Source organism: Bison bison, unplaced genomic scaffold (assembly GCF_000754665.1).
Source record: "Bison bison bison isolate TAMUID 2011002044 unplaced genomic scaffold, Bison_UMD1.0 scf7180017864456, whole genome shotgun sequence".
Classification (NCBI taxonomy): domain Eukaryota; kingdom Metazoa; phylum Chordata; class Mammalia; order Artiodactyla; family Bovidae; genus Bison; species Bison bison.
The window spans coordinates 13501554-13507075 of NW_011495018.1; positions in this window are offsets into that span (position 1 = coordinate 13501554).

The following is a 5522-nucleotide window of genomic DNA, read 5'->3' on the forward strand; positions in this document are numbered from 1 at the left end:
TTTCTTTCTATAGTTCCTTTTGGAGAAGGAAATGGCAACCCACTCCAATGCTCTTGCCTGGAGAATCCCATGGACAGAGGGGCCTGGTGGGCTACAGTCTATGGGGTTGCAAAGAGTCAGACACGACTGAGCAACTAACACACACACACATGACTACAGGGCCTGGGGATGGGTGGGGGTGGGGGTGGGGCGGAGGAGTTGATCTGAATGACCCAGGTTACTCCACAAAGGGATAGGTGCAAATAGGTGCATGTCAGACACAACTCAAGGTGAGGTCAGTGCTGGATCATCCTCTTCCCCAAGCTGGTTCCAGGAGACTACAGTCTGCCTCTGAATCCACCTGCCTTGTTCCACTCGATGCACGGTGACCCCAGCTCACAACAGGCTCACAAATCTGCCTGCGTTTGCTCCAAGTTCCAGCGCTGTGTAGCTATCACAGATGTATAAAACAAGGAAAAGAAACAGAAGGCAGAAGAGAAAAGTAGGTATATCCTGTTCATTTTAACTTCATCTAATAGGGAGTTTCAGGGACCCTTGCTTTTGGAAAACACATTGTAATTATTGAAAAAACTTCTATTCTCTCTTGCCTTCCTGTTGGTCCATGTTGTGAAAAGTACTCCATCCCTATTGACAGATAAGGAGGGAAGCACCCAGAGAGGGTAAACAAATTGCCCAAAGTCAAGGCCGTGTGACCTTGGACAAGTCACTTTTCCTCTCTGTGCTTCAATGTCCTCATCTGTAAAACAGAAGGGTTGACCCCGGTGATTCGCAATTGACAATCAGCAGTTCTCAGGGGAGAAAAGCAGGAGAAAATCCCCATCTCCCAGTCTGACTGATTCTTCAACACCTCTGCTTTAGGAAGACCCCATGGGTTCAAAATAACCAAAAGGAAAAGGGAAAGACAAAAACATGTCAAGAAAATACACACACACACAAAAAGTCAACTCCTGCTGCTCTATTTATCATTTGGGCTCAGTTCTGGAGAGCCTAAGAGAATAATTTGGATTTTCTGCTCATTGCCTGGCTTTGATAGTAAACAGCCCATCACCAAGCGAACACAAAGGAGGAATGAAACGGCATCGTCCCAGCAGCGGCGTGGCCAGCAGTGTGCAGAGACAACGGGCGCTGGTTTAATTTCCCTACCTCCTCCAAACTGCACTCGAAGCAAAGTCAGATGACGCCTTCCCAGAAAGTGGAAAAGGAAAATATCAATCTGTTTCGGGGAAAGTTACGAATTGCGTGTGCCTGGAATACTTGATATATGACTGTAGCCTGGTGAGCAACAAGTGATTCTGGCTGTTGCATTTGATCTCGGGATGGTAATATGCTCTCCTGACATCATCCAAATGGGGAACGACTGAGGATGTTTTATATAAGATGCTTGCAGACTTCAAAGGCCACTCTTAACCCCGGACCACCCCTCTTCCCTCCCTTTCTTCCTCCTTTCCCTCCAGATCCTCCTCTCCCTTCGCCCAGCAAATTGTTTCGGGGCCAAAAGTGATTGTAGGACGATCAAGAATCAAGGAACTTGTGGCAGGTGGTACCACCTGTGTCTGGGCAGCAGCCTCTCGGCGGCATCTGCTCTGCAGTTGTGGAGGGAGGGAGGGGGTGCTGCATCTGAGAAGGATTCCCAGCCGGAGAGCCAGAAGCCTTGGCCGCCAGGGAGGGCAGCTGGCGGGGGGAGGGGGGGCGGAGAGGGCGGGCGGCTCACTCACATCCTTCTACCCTCCAGCTCTGAGAGTCAGAGGAGGACTCCTTGGGGAACCGAGTGCCTGCATGCAGCCCCCACATTTATCACAGATGAGGAAACTGAGGTCTGAAAAGACGAACTCACAGTCAGCCACTGAGGGGTGGGGGCAGAAGCAGACCCCAGGTGCCCTGACCTCCAGCCCTCAATTCTTCCCCTGCACCAACCATTTCCCCCCGGGGCTTGGCCGGTTAGAGAAAGTCATTCCATCCATCTTCTCCGTCCTTTGGATGAATGGGAGCTAACATTTAACCAGGGCTCCCTGGGCCAGGCACTGTCCTCCCACCTACATGAATTAACTCATCTTGTCATCCTATTGATCCAGTGGTCCTCAGTGGGGGTGATTTTGCCCCCCGGGGAGTGTCTTTATTATCATGATTGGGTTGAGGGGGTGCTCCTGCATGCCTGCGTAGAGGCCAGAGATGCTGCTCAGTATCCAGCAATAGACAAGAGAGCCCCGCACAACAAAGAATCATCCAGCATCCAACATCAACAGTGCTATGACTGGGAAATTGCATTAACCCTACATAGTATTTTATCATCATCATCGTTATAATAGTCGTCTTGTTGTAATGGTGGTGGTAATTTTCATGCTACAGATGTGGAAGCCGAAAACAGTGACATAGCCCCTGAGTGGCAGAGCCAGGATGTAAACCTAGGCTGTCAAACTTCTAAAGGAAAGGGGACCCAAGTTTCCTCTCTTTAGGAGGCCAAATTCATCTAAAAAAAAATCTCAGAAATACAGCTCAAGCCAAAGAACCCTTAGCCCTCACCCAGATTCACTCCCCTTCCCAGAGTGATGCGCAGTTCTGGCACATCCTTTCGGCCTTTCCTCTCTGCATATGTGAATGCATAGAGCTCCAGTCCTGCTGTGTGGTCCTGAAATGTCTCTGTATCTTTTGCAACTTTCTTTTTCTCCCTTACTCGTTGTCTTCGAAATCATTCTACAGCAGGACATGCAGGCCGACAGTATTTTTAAGCAACTATTTAATATTCCATAATTTGGATATCATCACTCCCCTACTGATGGATATTTGGGTTGTTTCCAGTTTTGGACTCTTTGAACCAACCACATGATATGGTAGTTGGAAGTAGAGGCTTTGGGCTCACAGAAACCTGGAACTGAATTTTGGACTAGCTCTGTGACCATGGGGGAGTTCCTTGGCCTCTCTGAGCCTTGCATTCCTTGTCTGTCAAATGAGAACCTCACAGAATTAAAGTTTTCAGTGACATTGAGTGAAAGGGATGAATGAAGTGTCTGGTACATAGGGAGTGCTCAAAAGTGGCAGAATTTATACTATTCATATTATCATTATTAATCCAGTTAGTTAAGAGTCTGCTGAAGCCAATTCACCCAGAAATGCCATCAAAATCCTTCAGAGAAAGTGGGCCAAATGATGGAGTTTCCCATGTCCAAAGACTTGAAACACTTTCCCGGCATGAACTGACTCAGCTACAGGGCACCCATCAGGAAACTGGGGGGCGAGAGGGGCTCACGTTGCTAAGGCAGATTTAGTGTGGACCACTTCCCACCTTGGGATTCCCTTATGGCTCTGCTGGTAAAGAATCCACCTGCAGTGCAGGAGACCAAGGTTCAATCTCTGGGTTGGGAAGATCCTCTGGAGAAAGGAAAGGCTACCCACTCCAGTATTCTGGCCTAGAGAATTCCACAGACTGTATAGTCCATGGGGTTGCAAAGAGTCAGACACAACTGAGCAACTTTCACTTCATACTTCACACCTCCCACCTTAACCAATGCAGAAAGGCCAGCATCCATGGGAGACTCAACTGAGGGGTTTTCAAAAAAAAATTCAAAGGAAACAAGGAGAGGGGAGTTCTGTGCCCAGCTGACACCTAAACTGGACAAGATAAAGACATGATACTTGACAAGTCCAGCTCATGACTCAGTGGGCCATGGTGACTAGGGGTCTTGACAGCCAAAATTCCTAATCACATCTGCAATTCAGGGAGTGGCCAGATGGGAATGAGATGGTTCAGAGGCTGAGGATGGCCTTGGGCTCAATTTTGTAAACAGGGCTCTCTTCAGCTCTTTCTTGGTTGTTCCCTGAGAAAGTCTCCCACACTCCTTAGGGATGGAGGGTGGAAGGATGCCTCTTTTAGGGGCCCGAGGCAAGCGTTCCAGAGCAGAAGCTTGCCAAGGAGTTTGCAAACTGAGGCAGTTGTGCCAAGAAGAGAGTGCCAATCTCTACTGTTATTACTGCCCAAATCCTTGGAGGGCGAGGGGAGAGAGGGAGCGGAGGGCAATCATAACATATTCCTGGTATCCTTCCCTGCCCGTCCTCCTTCTGGGTCCGGATGAGGAGGGATCTGCCACTCTGGCTATGAAAGTGGGGTCATACCAGGGTGGACCAATCACAGTAGAACCTTACCTAGAATCAGTGAATGCTCTGAGGACAATACCTGACTCAAGATGAGACCTTCACAGATCTCCTGGATTTTTTTTTTCCAGACTGGGAGGAGAGGGGTAATAGCTCTCCTTCCTAAGCTAATAGACCCTGTGAATCTGGCTTTAGAGCTGCTAGCAGCCCAAAAGCACAAGGCCAGTGCAGAAACATCCATGGAGACACAGCGGGGGGAATCTGGTGGCTAATCAAATGCCGAAAAGCACTACTGTTTATCCTCCCTGGATACCTGAGCCAATTGATTGATTTTTTTTGTTTGTTTTGTTTGCGTTGCACTTCTGTCATTAGCAAATAAAAAGGGTTCTGAGTAAATATATCAAGGAAGTCCGGTAAGGAAGTACTGTGACTGGCTGTGGCCTCAGGGACACTCAGAGACCAGGAGATCCAGAAGGGTCATTGGTGACCAGGTAAGCACGCGTTCCTCAAAAACCGCTCTCCTTTTTCAGAGAGGGGAGGCTTGTCCCACCCAACGTGAAAGTCAGACCCATCAGTCCCAGATCATGAGTCCCGCAGTCCTGCCAGTGTCCCGGAAAGGATCCTCCCGGTGCCAGCACGTGAGGAAGACCCTCACACTCAGAGCTGAGCTGAGAGCAGGCATAAAAGCCCAAAGAGGAACTGAATCCTAAGGAGGGAAACAGACTCCAGCCAGAAAGAGATAGGAAAGAAACACACTCCTGAAAGACCAAAACGGCTTCATTCATTCATGAAGGCTCACTCAGGATTCCAGGAATATAGGCCAGTCAGCCAAGGGGAGCTCAGTGGCATTTATCTGGGGACTGGAGGTACCCTATTACTGCCTGGGCTCTCTGCAGGATGGCACCTGAGCCTGGTTTTCTGCCTGGCTCTGCCCCTCCCCAGCTGTGTGTCTGGATGAAGGATACATGTAAGCACACGTGTGTGTACCGTGTGCTTCCCAAGACCTGAGTGGGATACCGGGATGACACAGCTATTGCATGAGTGTCTGTGAGAGGTGGCAAGGGCATGTGATGTTCATAAATAAGGCAAGTACACGTGGGTGAGTGGACATGGGTGTCTTACAGAGGGTAGATGAGGAACAAAGAGCGACAGGTACGTGGAAAGGGGGTAACGGACAGTGAGGGGAGTGTGAATACTGTGTGTGTGTGTGTGCACGTGCGCACACATGCCTGCACATGAAAAAACAGGCCTCGAAGATGGAGGGGTACCACTTGACTCGGGGAAGTGGAGTGGGTGGGATGTGCTTGCGGGGCGTATATGGCAGAGCTGGGGGATGGGAGTGAGGGGTCTGCTGGCGGTGAGCAGCCCCCAAGGGGAGACCCCACCAGACCTTCCAGGTGAGGCAGCAGACAGTCCCATATATCAGGCCCCCTCCT